The sequence below is a fragment of the Zonotrichia leucophrys genome, chromosome Z (assembly GCF_028769735.1).
Source record: "Zonotrichia leucophrys gambelii isolate GWCS_2022_RI chromosome Z, RI_Zleu_2.0, whole genome shotgun sequence".
Taxonomy (NCBI): domain Eukaryota; kingdom Metazoa; phylum Chordata; class Aves; order Passeriformes; family Passerellidae; genus Zonotrichia; species Zonotrichia leucophrys.
The window spans coordinates 21,555,408-21,572,215 of record NC_088200.1 but is presented as its reverse complement, the minus strand read 5'-3'; the positions used below and the strand labels follow the sequence as shown (position 1 = coordinate 21,572,215).

Sequence of the window (16,808 nt, the reverse complement as noted above, 5' to 3'; positions counted from 1 at the left end):
CCTTTAAGAGGAAATTTGTGTATTCAAGCACAAAGAACTAGAAATGGACAGTATGTTGTCTCTCAAAGAACTTTTACAGCAAATCAGTCTGGTTTGAGACATGCTTCCAGATCCTGATTTGCTGCAATTCTTGGAGGCATAGAACAATGCTGCCACAATGTTATTCTGTTGTACTAAATAATCTCTATTTCTCTTAATTTTAAAATTTTATGTTTGATAAGGCTGAAACTCTTATACATTGGTTCTTAATTTTATTCCTCTTTAGTTAATATGGGTGAAGTAATCACCTTACAATTTCAGTGTTAGCAAATAAGCTACTTATTTAACTTGACCAAACGTGTTGACAGTATTGAACTTTAAGGCAAAAACATTCCCAGTCTGAAAAGGGAACACTGACAAAATCATTCAGAAGAAAAAAGAGGAATAATTTATGAAAGGAACTGTAGCTAATGATGCCATCCAGTTGCTTTAAAGTGCTTCTACCTCAGCTTTAATGAATTAGATTTGTCAACAGCATATGTTTTATGCACTACTTCTAATGAAGTGGCATACCAGCACTACAGTGTACTTTGAGGTTTATGCCATCAAAGCTTTTTGCTGTCATAAAGTAGACCTTTTTAAATAATAGATACTAAAAACTACATTTAAATAACATTAAGGTTGTGACACAAACACCAAATGACAAACTTCAGGCAATTCAAAGTTAGGGCTGACAACTTGTCATTACCTTGCATTGTCATTTTTCAAAAAAAGAAAAAGAAGCACCCTTGCATGATTTAAAGATTGCATGTCAGAGTAACTTTAAATTTCTTGGCTTTTGTGGGCTGGAGTTAGAACCTTACTGTCAGTTTCTATGTGGGGTTTTTTGTTGTTTTGTTTGGCTTGTTTTGTTTTGTTTCAGTTTTTTTGCATAACCTCTGTTTTTAGAAAAATAATAAAAGCAGTGGAAACAGTAAAGGCTTTGTTGTCTTTGTTTTTAATATAAAACACAAATGTAAGAGTATTGGTCAAAGAACGCTATCCTGTTGTCAGACTTCCATGCTGTCTTTCAAACTTCCTTTGCTTATGTCTTTATTGATTTTTCTATGGAACTTACGAATTATGAGAATTTTAGTCCTGAAGTACTTTAGCTAAGACCCCACAAAGTATTGATAATTCCTAATTCTTTTCCACATAAAGAACCACTTCCATTTTATTGAATACTATTGCCTAAACCAGGAGTGTACAGAAAGCTTGTAAGAAGATTTTTAATTACTTAAATATGTGAAACAAAAGCAGATAAACAGGGGAGTTTCTGTTATTTTTTACATATGCTTTCCCCTTTTTTTTTTCTGTTAAATGTAATAGAACTTTCTGTTCAGGTATTGTTTGAAATCAGAACAGTAGTCTCTAGAATATTTTAAATTCTTAAGATGCCATTTCACTGGGTATATGTATGTTATGTCAGGTAATGTAAATATAGGGAATAGTTGCCACATTAAATTACAAGCTGGCTTGTATTGAGCATTAATCCAGTTATAAATAAGAAACCCAGCCCAGTTCTATTAACTGGTCCCTGGGTTGACTGACAGGGTCTTCAACCAATGACATCTTTCCTAAGGTGCAAGCATGTCACTGGTTAAAGGTCTAGGGGCGTAAAATATGAACCCGTGGGCTGTTTAGACCCGGGAGTTTTGAATTTCCTATAAAAGTAAGCACCAAACAATAAAGCTCAGTGTTCAGTGATGTTCAGCTAGGGTTTGGTAGGTGTGCTGTCTCACATGCCTAACTGCCACGTTCCAGGGAATGGTGAGCAATACAACCTTCTTTGTGCTTATACTGTCATAAATTTATCCGTGGTGCACACTGTGAGAGAGGAAAGAAATGGAAAAATCATTCTGGTCTGCTTTGATACTAAAAATCAAATTATTTGTTAAATACCCTTGCTTGATATACATTTGCAAAGCTGTTTACTTTTGTTTAACTTATTTGGAACAAGCTTCAAGTTTCTGAGTTCTTCAGAAACAAGTACTTCAAGTAATGTTCAACTCCAAAGATTAGCATAAGTGTGTGGTGCTATCACTTATTACCATCTTACTTAGGAAAAATGTCATTTCAATAAATGCTACCCCACTTTTCTATCTTTGAATACTTTCTTCCTTATTCAGACTATGTGCCATTAATTAGTTTTCTCATTGGATATTTTGGTTTTTCTGGTGATGTCCTTCCAACAGCTTCATGGTGGTGTTCCAGTGAAGAGAGTCTTGGTTTGGGACCACTTACTGTTGGCTGGGTCACAACAAGCATAGTTTATCTTACAGGTTAAAATAATTGAATTAAATTTCTGGTTCACTATAGAACTGTTATATAAAAATAGATTTGATGACAACTCATGCTTCTGAAGGATATTCTGCTAAAGTTATTACTTTATTATTATTTAGTTATTGCAGATTTAGGCAGTTAAAATTTGATTGTAATATAAATTTCCTCCTTGAATCTTACATGGCTTTTTTTTTTTTAAGTTGTAAAATTCTTTGAAATTAATATAAGGAAAAAGAAATTTGCTAAAATGTTAGTGTGACCTTGGAAAAAAATTTTACACCTTTGGTTTGTGATGTCCTCCTGTCTTTCTACAAACTTGAAATGTAGTCTTCCTTCAAAAGACCAAAAATTGATTTTTAGTTTTCAGTGAAGTTTTGCTATGATGTAATAGGCAAGTAGTACACATTGTTTACACTGTAGTTCCACTTCTTGTCCAGTTGCACAAGTCATTTAAGTCTTGTAATTATGTAAGAAATAATACAGTGCATGGCATTCATTTACAAGATATTTATGTCCTCTTAATCATGAAACCAAAGGCTAAGTGGTTTTGGCACTAAAGAATCTAAAATAAATTTTATAGTAGATTTTTTAAGATAGGGAGGACGAAGCCGCTTCTGCATCACAAATCAGCTCATTGTCTTTCCTTCTTGCACAGTAATTTATGACCTGGTCTGGCTCCGAATAATTATTTCTTTTTCCCAGTGTGAATGCATTTAGTAATTATTATTTCTCTCCCTTTTTATGCTCTTGCCTCTATCATACCTTGAAATAATATTCTTGACACAGCATCTTCCCAGAAGAGATGGCTGAATGTATTAGAACTATCTCTGAGTGTTCTTGAAATGTGTGGCATTTCCATAGCATATGTAGTAACAGTATAAAGGCAAATGAACTTCACCATGAATACAGTATGTTTCTTTCCTGAGCTGACAGCTGTGGGACTCTTTGTTGCTCTATGATAAGGAGCTTTAGGCTGGAGCTTAAAGGTATTGTTTACAATGTCTTTGATAAGAAGGAATTCCTTTAACTGTAACTATTCCTTTATTTTCCTTTCATTCTTTTCAACAGGAATGGAAAAATATTGAGGATAAATATTTTTTAAAATTGCCACTTGGTTGTGTGTCCTTTTGCTATTGTAGCAGCATAGTTGAGATGACTTGTTCATCCTGCAAAGAAATAGAGATGTAAGATCTTATAATGTTGTAAAGTTATGGAGTAGCAAAACTGAATTGAAATATGGAGGGAGTGTTCTGGGAAGATAAAGGCTAGCACTGAGAAACTAGATGGAAAACTTATTTATGTATGGTTTGTGAATTAGTGAGAAGGCTCTGCCTTAAGATTTTTTTAATCTTCCCTAATAGTTACAAAACTGAAAAGCAGTTAGACACAATGTGTAGTTTGATAATCACTAACTAGATGTGGTGTAGGCATGTCAGTCAGTACATTTGTAGTTTAATATAGTGTTCCACAGATGTCTTTCGTATCTTCTATTTTTATTCTCTTCAGTAGTTTTTCACCCCAAATTATATATAATCTGTGGGATTTTTAATGTACCTGGCAGCAGTCATGAGTTCTGCTGTGAATATAAACTGATAATTAACTAGAAATCGAGTCATAGTCAGGGCTAAGCACTTCACATAAAGAGGCTTAAATCAATGTCCTTTTAATTAAAACAGACAATACCTTTGGTCTGTGTTTTTTAATTTTTTTTCTCCTTTAAGTGATCTTTTGAACAGATAGTTTTTTAAGAATAAAAATGTACAGATCAATCTGATGCAGACCTGTAGCAGAATCAATATACTGCTGAGTATCAAGACTGTACTTTAACTAGCTGTGCTAAAGGAAAGCAGTAAGCTCTTGAAACTCTCACTCTTCTCTAGGAAGAAAAACAGAATTAGAAGGCAAGCAGGAAGATATCTGGCCATGAAGATGAGTGAGTCTTCATGAAGAGCCAGTTACCAGCCCAAGCTGTTGTAAGAGCACTGTAAGGCTTCTGTATTAGTAGAAAGCATAATTCTCTTGCTGTTGAACTTTAAACACCGTCTATTCATATGTCTCTGCATTTTGTTGTGATTTTAGAGATTCATCAAAGATGGGCTTGTATTGTTTTGGTATATACAGACTAGTTGTCAAAGAATATTTTAAAAAGGTTTTGATTAGGCTTAAATTAAGTTCATGCATTGGACAATCATCTGAGGTATTTGAACAAATACTTCCCATGAGTCTTCTGATGGGAAGCATCTTGGTTATTATGTTTTCTTTTTTCGCATCTAGTTGCATTTCAAAACCTGATTACTGCTTTCAGCTAAAAGATTCAGATAATTAGAGACCAGTGTGTCTATGTGAAGAAAATTTTTGTATTAAAATGTATTATACTTTGATTCACATAAACTTATACCATAATGCTAATTATACGATATTGTACCTCATCAGAGCAGTCAATTAGTTTTAAATTGATACAGGTGAAGCAGAGTGTTATATTCTTGAGCTTACTTTGAGGACAAGCCAACAGAGTGGAAAATGGTTGCAGATGACATTCTTCTATGGAATTTGTTTTCCTTGAACATATTTCCCATTGTCAAATGGTAACCTTTTTTGTATTGCTGTTAGTGTCTTTGGATATAAATTTGTCCTCCTTGAAATTCTGATTTATATTACATTGTTAGGAACAGTCATTTGGTCAATCTTTGAAATGTAAAATGATCTTGAAACATCCTATGAAATCTACTAAATTGAAATTATTTGTATAATCTTTTTCTTAACTCAGTTAGCTGATGACATGTGATTGTCATTTCTTGAGGGTTTTTTTTCCCCTCAAAACTGCTGGATTTTTTAAACACAATTACAGTTGTTGGTTTGTTAATCCTGTGAGTCAGTCTATGCTGAACAAGAAGCTTATCTGAAACCCTTGGCAGCTTCAGTGAAAATTAAAAAGCATGCTTTCCTACAGAGATTGTCAAGAGTGAAAATAATATTTGTCCAGTCGGACAGCTTGCTTTTGTAGTCACTAAATGAAAGTTGAGATTCTGTCTCTTCCTTGAAAGCTTCTGTGTCAAGAAGGTAATTTGGACTGTTTGTGGTTTGACAGGGATTATTAAAATCAGATGAAGTGAAGGGAAGAAAGTGTGAGAAAGCAAAATTGACAGTGACACACTATTATTTGCAGCTTGGATCATGATGACTACATTGATATGATAGATTCTAAATGTTAGTTTCACTGTGGAGTTATATTAACCAGCTAATACAGTAAAATGCAGTTAGAGATTATTTTTCTGCCTTAACAGACCACCATCCGACATTTATTTTCACTAGGATGTTTGGGAGGGGAAGTGTAGCAGAAAATGAAAGATTAGAAGGGGAAACAGAAGGTATAAGGGAGTGATTCAGAAAGAACTTAATTTTTTCCTCTGTGATTTGATTTATCTTTTTTTTTTTTTTGGAATTTTTACAGCTTGCTAGTATACTTCAGAGAGAATAAAACTGAGAATTAAGAATTGGTGGAATGGGCCATGGGCCATGAAATTTCTTTTTGCATTGACTTGAAATTGGTGGGAATTTTTTTGCATTAATAGTTTTGCTTAAAGTGAGCTCAAGTCTTAGATTGCTATTTCACATCAATTTTTCATCACTTGCATCTTGTATGCTATTTTTAAATAGTGATATTTTCTGCCACTTTGAGATAAATAATTTAGAAACTTAAATTATTGCAATATTCATATAGTTGAATTTTTAATTGCTGAAGATACATTAACTACCAACTATATGCATCTTTTGGTGTCTAGTGGATATACAATGTATTATTTAATCTTAATCCTTTCTTAATCTCTTAGTTATATAGGTAAACTTTCATTTTTTGAATAGACTAGTTAGTGCAAAAGGAAGACATCTGATTAGTTAAGTTTGAAGAGTGCTGTCATTTCTATTTGGTTTCTTTTTCTATTTTCCGGTATGGGAACTTTGTGAAAAATTGCATTTTGGGAGTTTTTAGCTGTAGAGTCTTACAGTGTTATAGGAAAACAGGGAATTAAAAAAAAAATAGGTGACACATGAAAGCCTTTGCTCTTATTTAGCATAGCCATACCTTCGTATCTTTCAAACAATGTCATGCAACATTTGAACAGTTAAGCCATGCTAGCATGTCATCTTCACCTATCTTACAGTAGAGAGCAGCATATTAGCATCCAGAGTGATTCATCTAGCAGAACAGAAGGGATAAGGGAGCAGAATGACTGACTGAGGGAAAAGAGGTTGCACAGAATTGTTTGCAAACTTGCAAAATAAGGGCTGTCATGAGAAGAGATGGTGAAAACACAGTTGAGACACTGCTAAAGATGCTCAGGTAACTCAGAACCCAATGTAAAAGGAAAGTTCCAGACACTGATGTGGGCTGGATGGGGAAATGTGAAACACAGATAGCCACATTAAAATTGAAAAATATATATGTAAAAGACAATCTTACACGGAAGTAAATGTCATCTATATATTTATATTTACTCCTGTATCCATGTCATCACAGAGTAACCCATCTGTATGATATAGGAAAACCTGTTGATGTAATCTTTTTGAACTTCAGTAAGGCTTTTGATACTGCCTCTCAGAGTATACTTTTGGATAGAATGTTTGGCTTATAGCTGAATAACCATATTATGCAATGGGTGAGCAATTGGCTCATGAGTCAGGCACAAAGGGTTATGGTGAATGGGGTGACATCAGGCTGGTCAAAAGTTCAGTCAAAAGTGCGTTTCCATGGGGCTCCATCCTCAGTTCTCTTCAACATATTCATTAACACTTGGATGCAGAACTTGAAAGTAAGTCTAGAGATTATGCTGCATTGGGAAGTTCTGTTGTCTCCCTTGAGGACAGAGATGCCCTGCAGAGAGACCTCAACAGGTTAGAGAGATGGTCAGTCACCAGTTGTGTGAAGTTTAACAAGGTGAGGTGCTGGATTCTGCACCTGTGATGGGGCAACCCTGGATGTGTGCATAGACTAGGGAGTGAGAGGCTGGAGAGCAGTGCTGTGGAAAGAAACTGGGGTCCTGGTCAATGGAAAGTTGAACGTGAGTCAATGATGTGCCTCGACGGGCAGAGGGGCAAACCAGGCCCAGCATCACCAGGTGGTCAAGAGAGGTGATTGTCCTGCTCTGCTCTGCACCCTGAATAATGTGTGCTCTTTTGGGCACCACATTATAATAAAGACATTAACCTATTCAGGAGTGTCCAAAGGAGATGGTAAAGGGTTTGGAAGGAAAGTCTTAAGAGGAGCAGCTGAGGTCACTTGGTTTATTCACCCTGCAGAATTGGAGATTGAGGGGACCCCTCACTGCAATTTTAAACATCCTCATGAGGAGAAGCCGAGGACCAGGTGCTGATCTCCGTGGTGACCACTGACAAGACTCAAAGAAATGAGTTGCATGAAGCTCAGTCAGAAAATGTTTAGTTTACACATGAGGAAAATGTTTTTCAGTCAAAGGATGGTTGGGCACTAGAACAGGCTGCTCAGAGAAGCGATTACTGCACCAAGTCTGTCTGAGCTCATGAAGTGTTCCAAGAGCACTCTCAGGCACATTGGTGACTCTTGGAGTGTCTTTTTCTGAGTGCCAGGAGTTCGACTGATGAATCTGGTGGGTCTTTTGCAATTCAAGAGATTCTATAATTCAGTGGTATTCTTTAGATGCTTTGTGTACACAATTAGTTCCAAGTGCAGAAATTAAAAAAAAAAATAAATCACAAATTACAATACTCTAAAATAGAAGAACATTTAAAATTCAGTTCAGACTTAGACTTATTTAAACCTACTCTAGGTTAGTTGGAGTTGTGGGAGAGTTGTATTTCCTGAATACACAGGTTTTACCGTGTATTTAGCCCAATTCCCATAATTTTGAGAATATCCCTGTTCTGTTGAAATCCATCTCTGTTTCCTTGTTGCCTAGTATTCATCAAAGGGGAGATTAATTGAATCATACTACATTTCCTACTATTTGCCATTTGTGGAATTAATCTGAAGAGTAAGAAGAGCAAAATAATAAACTCAAAACCTAGCATTTCAGTGTTTGCAGTGTTTTAAGTACAAAAAGTAAGATAATTGTTTAGAGCTTCAGAATATGGCAGATCAGAGGCATTACACCTGGCAACAGTGAGTGTTGATTATCTTGTATAGTTCCAGAATTAATTTCAGATTGCTTGTTCGTGTTATCATGTAATGGTTGTAGTGAGTTTTTTTCTTAATGCAAACAACAGAAATGCATTTCACAATTTATAAAATATAGTATTTTTACTGCGTTTACTGCAGGTGTAGTGCACATGTTAACATTTTGGCATAAGTTAGTCTGTGAAAATGTAATTTAACATTTCATTTCTTAGTGAGATGTGTAATTCAACTCATATCCCTTTCCTTGTATAATTCATTTTTAGAGCAGAGCCTTCAGTCTTGGCAAAGGCGTGTCTTTATAATTTTTTTAAAGAAACAATGTAGCACAAATATTTGTGATTAGCAGAAGTTTTCTTTCCATTCTCCCATCGAAGTCTAATTCATATAAATGTAAGGGAAAGTGATTGGAATCTTTCCCTAAGGACATCTCCTAAGAAATGAGGGATGCCAAAGGGTTTTGGGCCTCTATGGAGGCCATGTCACTCAAAACTAGTCCACAGGGTGATTAACAGTTCTTGTTAATTTCTGAGGGATAATCTCCTCTTTACATTTCTGTCAATGTTTTGTGTAAGGTCGTTACTTGTTTTGGTAGTATGTAATGGCTTTTGTTCCCAGAACCTCTGCAGCTAGAAAGCAATGCTGAATTTTGGTGAAGTAACACATTAACCTTCTGCCTGTTGTTGAAAGCTTGTTGGAACAGTAAAATTATGTATTAAAAAAAAAAAAAAAGCAGGGGCGTTGCACTAAATAAGCATTTTCAGTAGTTTTAAAACATCTTAACAGGATGTCAAAGTGAAATAAACTTCTGCATTTCAGAAGGCACATAAATTAAATGAACTTGAAATTAAATGAAAAAGCACATGAGAAGCAACAGGATTTTGTATTTTTCTCTACTAAATGTTTTCTCTAGTAGTTGTTAGTGTTCTACAATTATTTTTGTACCACAGAGGACCTTTATGTTATTTTTATCTATGACTCCTTAATCTGTCAGAAGGTTTATGCAAAAATACTGAGTAATTTTTGAACTGAGATTTTTTTTTAGATGCTGAGTTGCTCTTAAAACTAATATCCAGAGAAATCTGTTACTAAATTATGTTCAGCCTCAGTAGCATGAATAACATCAGATTCACTAGGTATGTCTTTTTAACAAGTTAAACAAGGAAGAATTATTTTCTGACAGCTATTCTGGTATCCATTATAATGATGCAAGCGTGAGGACTTGCATAATAAGAAAGGAATGGCAGCCTGAAACTATGTGTGATGTGGTATTAAGAAATACAGTTACTTCAGGCAAGAGTATAAGCACATCAGTTGAGGTGAGGCGCAGCAGTTGTCGCAGCAGGTTGTGTGAGCAGGGCATGTTGGAGGGCACAGGCACTCCCCAGCTCCTCAGGTGAGCTCTGCTGGTGATTTTTGCCCACCCAAGTAGAACAGGTTCAATGGTGGATTCCGTATGGTTCAAAGGTGTTGCTGGAAGGAGCAGGGTGGCCCAGAGAGCTCTCTCAGAAACACACGGCTGTCCAGATCTCCATCTCCAGAGAGTGTTAAAGCCCGGCATTAGTACCAGAGGGCAGCAGGGACACAACATCTGCATGTACTATGGCCAGGTGAATGATCCTTTATTGGATAGGTAGGGGGAAGCTTTGTCACCAGGGGTGATGGAAAGACTGAGGTACTTGATGCGTTCTTTGCATCACTGTTTAACATAAAGACCTGTTATCCTCAGCACAACCAGTCCCCTGCACTGATATACAGAGACAGGGAGCAGAACAGACCCCCTGCAGTGCAGGAGGAAGTAGTGACCTGCTGTGGTACTGGGACATTCACAAGTCCGTAGGGATGGATGGGATTCACCAAATGGTACTGAGAGATCTGCCAGGAGAGCTTGCCAAGCCACTCTTCGTCATTTATCATGAGTTCTGCTTAACCAGGGAGGTCCCAGACAACTGGAGGTTGGCCAACATGACTACAGAAAGAGTTGGAAGGAGGATTCAGGGAACTACAGGCCTGTGAACCCAACCTCAATACCAGAGAGGGTTATGGAACAGATTATATTGTGTGCAGTCACATCCCACATACAGGACTGACAAGGGAGCAGATCCAGCCAGCATGGGTTTAGAAATGGCAAGTCCTACTTGACCAGCTTCATCTCCTTTAATGACCAGGTGACCTGGCTAGTAGATAAGGAAAAGGCTGTGGATATTGTGTACCTGCACTTCAGTGAAGCTTTTGATACTGTCTCCCACAGCATTCTGTTGGAGAAGCTGGCAGCCATGGCTTGGGCAAGTGCACGCTTCACTGGGTTAAGAACTGGAAGGTTGGGTTGGGCCCAGAGTGTGTATTGTACTATGTTGAACACATTCCAAGTGTTCCATGGGGTTGGTGGTTGGAGACAAGGATAACACAGACACCTCAAAAGTCCATGTGACAAACAGTGTATTTTATTGTTGAGAGCCTTCTTAGGCTCTGGGGCCTCAAGGAGATAGGGAATTCAAAACTCCTGGTTCTAGACAGGTCCTATCCTCACACAGGTCAGCTCCTGACCAGTGAGATATTTGCAGCCCAGGATGGAATATAATTGGTGAAACTCCCCGTCTCAACTCAGGGCCCAGTTTATGAAACTGGGCTGGAATGCTTATTTATCAGTACAAGCCAGCTTTGTACAGTAACAAGTGTGGGGGTGAATGGTGGTCAGTCACTCCTGGGAATCCCCAAGGCTCAGTATGGGTTCCGGCCCTGCTTAATGTCTTTATTGCTGGTGTGGATGGGGGGATTGAGTGCACCCTCAGTAAGCTGCAGACAGCACTCAGCTGGCAGGAGTGTTGATCTGCTGGAGCACGAGCAGCCTCTGCAGAGCGATCCGGACAGGCCGGGCCGAGGGGCCCAGGCCGGCGCTGTGAGGTTCAACAAGGCCAGGGCTGGTTCCTGCACTTGGATCACATCAACCCCATGCAGTGCTACAGGCTGGGGACAGAGTGGCTGCAGAGTGGCCCAGGAGGAAAGGACCTGGGGATGCTGACTGACTGTGCCCAGGTGGCCAAGAAGGCCAATGGCATCCTGGTCTTTATCAGAAATGGTGTGGCCAGCGGGACCAGGGCGCTGATTGTCCCCCTGTGCAGTGGTGATTCCCCAACTCACGTCCTGTGTTCAGTTCTGGGCCCTCCACTTCAAGAAGGACATGGAGGTGTGGGAATGTGTGTCCAAGAAGGGCAACAGAGCTGGTGAAGGGTGTAGAGAGCAGGGCCATATGAGAGGCAGCTGAGGGAGCTGGGGTTGTTTAGCCTGGAGAAAAGGAGGCTCAGGGAGACCTTGTCACTCTCTAAACTGCCTGAAAGGAGGCTGTAGTGATATGGGGTTGGTCTCTTCTTGCAGTCACTTAGTGACAGGATGAGAACAAAGGGCCTCAAGCTGTGTCAGGGAAGGTTAATTTTGGACATTAGAAAGGATTTCTTTACTAAAAGGGTTGTTAAATACTGGAATGAGAGCAAATACTTTCAAGATGTGTCAGGGGAGTTTCAGTTTGGACATCAAGGAGGAATTTTTTTTCAGAAAGGGTTGTTAAGTATTGGAATGAGCTGCTCAGGAAAGTGGTAGAGTAACCATCTTTGGAAGTGTTCAAGAAAGAACTGAATGTGGCATTTGGTGGCTTAGTTGCTGTGGCAGTGTTCAGTAAAAGGTTGGACTTGCTGGTCCTGGAGCTCTTTTCCAACCTAAATGTTTTCTGATTCTTTGATAAGTAAGGTAAGTTTTAGTAATATTTGTCAAGAGCTGTCTTTTCTACATCTGTGTTCTTCAGAGTATTCAGTTTTAGAATATGTCTTATTGCAGTGCTTTCCAAAACTGAAATACGCACATAGGTTGAAAAGCTATTGACTGCAAACTGCTCTGTGATCTAGGAAACAAAGATAAGTTACATATGGAATTGTGTTGTCTTCCCTTGTTGAGCAATGATTCCAGTTGTGCTTGATTGAGTATAAGAGTATATGATCATCTATCAAAAATCTTGAGATAAAGTCATTCAGCAGCTATTGCAAGGTGGAAATAATAGCTATTTGTTCTAGTAATCTGTTTGAAATTATCCGACAGGAACATGAACATCACACAGATATGTTTATAGAAAAATTTCTAAAAACTCAATCAGTGCTGCAGAAATTTATTTCTTTGTATCTTTAATTTGCTAGTTTAAGAAAGCGTAACTGTGTAAGCTTAAGAAAGTGTGTGCTTGTAAACTATTAGTAAGTTTAGTCTATGTAATTGTCTTTCTAAAAGCTATGTATTCATTTTTTAAAGTTGTAGTTTATGTGATTAGTCTAATTTTTTCTTCATTCTTACTTCTTCCCTAATAAATGCTGTACCCATATTATGTCTGAATGAATTTTTGGTATTTGGAAGTCCGGCACAGGAACATCCAGCTTAATTTCTCATGATGAGCTGGTTATAAAAATTATTTTCTCTTATACCATAGCAATCATAGTCTGGCATTTTATCTGAAGAATATCTCTCAGTGCCTGACTTTTATCTTTTGTGAAAAAAGTGGAAATTGAAAAAGTTGATAGAGAACAAAATTGGAATATTTAAACTAATTTGATGTGCCAAGTATTACATAAAACATTCCCAATATCATCAACACTGGATTCAGTACATTTGACGGTGACAAAGTCTGGCCTTTATACTAAGATTTAAATGTAGGTTTTAAAAAATTTGTTAATTAAAATGGGGAAAAATTAAAGCAACATGAACAAGTAAGAAAGACAATTTTGGAAAAGGTTAATTTTTTGCAGTAGCTGTGAAGTAGCACAGGCAAGGCCGCAAGGCTATGTATACCACCTCATGTCAATGCCAGGAGTGGGGAAGCAGACTCTCTATTTTCCAGGGAAAAGGGGTTCCTTCTGGTTGGGAAAACATGGCTGAAGTTGGATTAGGCTCACATGGCTCAGCAGTGAGCATTTTGCATGTAAATCACCCTCACTTTTGTACACTTTTAAAATTCGTATTATTGCTCTTACTACCTGTTTTCTTATCTCATTGTTCTTCCCATTAAATTGTTCTCCTCTCAGCTCATGATCCTTGCTTTCTGTTCCTCCAGTTCTCAACTCATCACACTGCTGTGGGCGGGTGGGAATGAAAAAATGGAAGAAGCAACTGTGAGCAATAGTGTGGTTTTGGAGAATCTCAGTGGGGGCTTTGACTTGGGGAGTACCATTCCTAAACCATGTCACCTTCCCATCATTTTCCCTTTCTCACATTTCCCATTTTGCGTACTTGTTAATTACAAATATCTAAGTTAAGGAGTAAACAATGTTTTTAGTAACAAACTCTCAAAGTAAAAGTGAAAAAATATTTTGGTTTGGTAATAAAAAACTTTCTGTTAATTAGTAATACTAAAAAATAGAGCAAATCTAAGAATCTTTTATGTTACTCTTAAGATCTTGTATGCCAAGAATGAGTATGTCAATTCACAGTTCTTAGAATTGTAATATGATTATTCATTTAAAACTTATGAAAAATTAGAAACAATCTTTGTCACAGGATGCCATTTTAATTTTTAGATGTTCTCCAACTTAGTACAGGAATTTCTATAAGAAAGAGTACATAGGCCTTCACTAGTTCATTCTTTTTGCCTGTGTTATTTGTCATGTGTCTTTCAAGCTCAGTGATGATTGGGCAGAAGTCTTTGAGTCAACACTTCTTACCAAGCAGGCCAGGTTTGTTTTTTAGCTGTCAGCTGAAGGAGGTAGAATTCCTGTGGGTAAGACTTGGAGGGCAGTAATGAAAGGGAATATCACTTGCTTATGAAATGAGAGGGCATAATGGGAGTTATGCCCTCCTAATTCTCATACTTTATCTAATAATATTTAGGCCACTGCAGCTGGCATTGCCTCAGTTCCTCTCAGTTATCTAAAACAATGATGCTGTTCTCAAGCCATGAGTTTCACGTCTCTTGTGGTTTTGGCATTTTACTTACTATTTTCAAGAAGAATCCATGCATATCTTCATATAATTTTCATTACTTTTTTCTTCATTTATTTTTTTTCTGTCTTCTGCATCATGTTTCTGCATGATTTCTTGTGCAACATAAAGCAGCGATGTCCAAGTAGATGGTTTGAGAAGTTCTTGAGAAACAAAGACAGGGAAGGTGGATGTGGTTCTGAGATTCACTGGAGAAGTGACTTTCTGACTAGTATATTGTGTGTCAAGTCACTTGGCTTCTTATTCTGAGTAAGGCTTCCAAAGTGCCTAACAAAGCCATATCTCTTTGTTTAATAATAATCTGAGTCCTGAAATCCTTCCTGGGACTCTGCTCTTGCAGGATTCTTGTTGTTTCTGTCAGCAGACATTTTGAGTGGAAAGTTACAGGGGTGGCTTCTGTGAGAAGCTGCTTGAAGCTTCCTTAGTGTCTGGCAGAGCCAATCCCTGGTGGCACTGAAGATGAATGTGCCACTGGCCAAGGCTGGGTCAGTTAGAAATGGTAGCAATGCCTCAGTGGTAACATACCTCGGAAGAAAAACACCCAAGATGTTGTTATTGCAACTAGAGTGCAGTGAGAGCATGTGAGAGGAACAACTTTGCAGACACCAAGGTCAGTGGAGAAGGAGGGGGGGAAGTGCTCCAGGCATTGAAGCTGAGATTCTTCTGCAACCTGTGGTGAAGAGCATGGTAAAGCAGCTGTGCCTCTGCAGCCCATGGAGGGATGCAGAGATCCACCTGCAGCTCATGGAGGAGCCCCATACTGGAGTGGGTGGATGTCTGAGAGGAAGCTGTGACCCCATGGGAGATACATGGAGAGAAGGCCGTGCTCCCAGGCTGGAGCAGCCTGTCCTTGAGGGACTGCACCTGTGAAAGACAGATCCATGCTGCAGCAGTCTGGGGAGGATGGCTGTCTGTGGCATGGACTCATGTTGCAGCCGTTCACAGAGCTGTTGTTTATGAGATGGACTCACATCAGAGATGTTAATGGAGAACTGTCTCCTGTGTGTGGGACCTCACTGTGCAGCAGAGGAACAACTCCTTTCCCTGAGCAGCGGAAGAAATAACACCTAATAAACTGATCACAATCCCTACTCTGTGTCTCCTTGCACCAGTGGGATAGGTAGAGCTGGGAAAGAGGGAGGGATGGAGGGACGGTATTTTTAAGGGTTTATTTTACTTCTCATTATCCTGCTCTGGTTTTGTTAATAATAAACTTAATTCTTAAGGCTCTTAATTAGAGCCTTTTTTGCCCGTGATGGTATTTGAAGAGCAATCTTTCCCAATCTTAACTGAACCCATAAACCCTTCATTAGATTTTCTCTCTGCTGTCCAGCTGCCAAAAGGAGTGAGTGAGTGGCTTTGGCCATGGGTTGGTCGATGATCTTTAAGGGTTAAGAGTTATCTTATCTTTAAATCTTAAGAGTTATCTTTAATAACTCTTCCAACCTAGTCATTTTGTGAATTCTATGGTAGGTGTGTGGCATCCAGCCATCATCAACCCATGACACGTATAAATGGTCCCAAAGTGTCCTAGAGTCTCCTTCTATTTGCCTTTTCTGATTTTGCCTGTCAGAGGTATTTTTTATTTAAAAAATTTCATATGTGATTCATCTGCCAAACACTAAGTGTGTTGTGTGAATTCAGATGTCCCAGGACAATCCATTTATTTCCTGCATTGAGACAATAGGGAGCCTAATATGTCCTTATTTGTGATAAGATGTTTTCCAAATTGTTATGTAGATGACTGCAGACCCTAACTAGTAGGTGCCTTTACCATAAGTGACATTGTGCTCCCTTTTGACTGATGCTCCTTTCATCCAGTTCTCTTTTGTAAAAAATTATTTGGAGACTGGCCTTCTTTCCCTGCTTTCCAAGACCTCCAGATAGCACAAATCAAAGTAAGGATTGTCTGCATAGATGGTACTGACTGTTATCACTGGAAGCTGAAATCAGGACACAGCTGTATGTCCTATTGTGATCCCTGCAGGAGGACTGATACTAGTCGTTCATCGTCATGGACTTTGTGAACTTCATCTTGCCTCTGACACTGATGGCTCGGTGGTGACAACTTGCCATGTTGTCCAGCATCACAGTATGATTGCATCTTTAATTAGGAATACCTAGTGTTTTAAGACTTTGTCTCTTGTATTGGATTACAAAATCTGGCTAAATTTAGCAGAGTCTGTTGCAGGGATTTTCTTTTCCATTTATGCAACTATTTTCTCAAAACCTTTAACAATTTAGTTTTGAGTTTTTTACCCCTTTGTAAAACTTGTTTGCATTGGGAAGAGGGTGTGCCTGAGGCAGTTTGGAGAAGAAATCCAGGCAATAGTAGTGTAAGCCTCATTTTCTTCGGAAAGTTGACTGAGAAGCAGGAATATAGAAGAAG

At 38.3% G+C, this 16,808-nt stretch overlaps 1 protein-coding gene across 2 annotated transcripts in view; it reads left to right on the top strand.

Moving 5' to 3' along the window:
• KIAA0825 (KIAA0825 ortholog) overlaps positions 1 to 16,808 on the top strand; it is a 234,884-nt gene that overhangs the window by 6,655 nt on the left and 211,421 nt on the right. The window contains exon 1 of one of the 2 annotated variants that reach the window (XM_064736408.1): positions 4,259 to 4,274. The exons of the other annotated variant lie outside the window; for it this stretch is intronic. The gene's annotated coding sequence lies outside the window, so the exon portion shown is untranslated. Of the gene's footprint in view, positions 1 to 4,258; positions 4,275 to 16,808 lie in introns of those variants that run through there. 2 annotated transcript variants of the gene reach the window in all.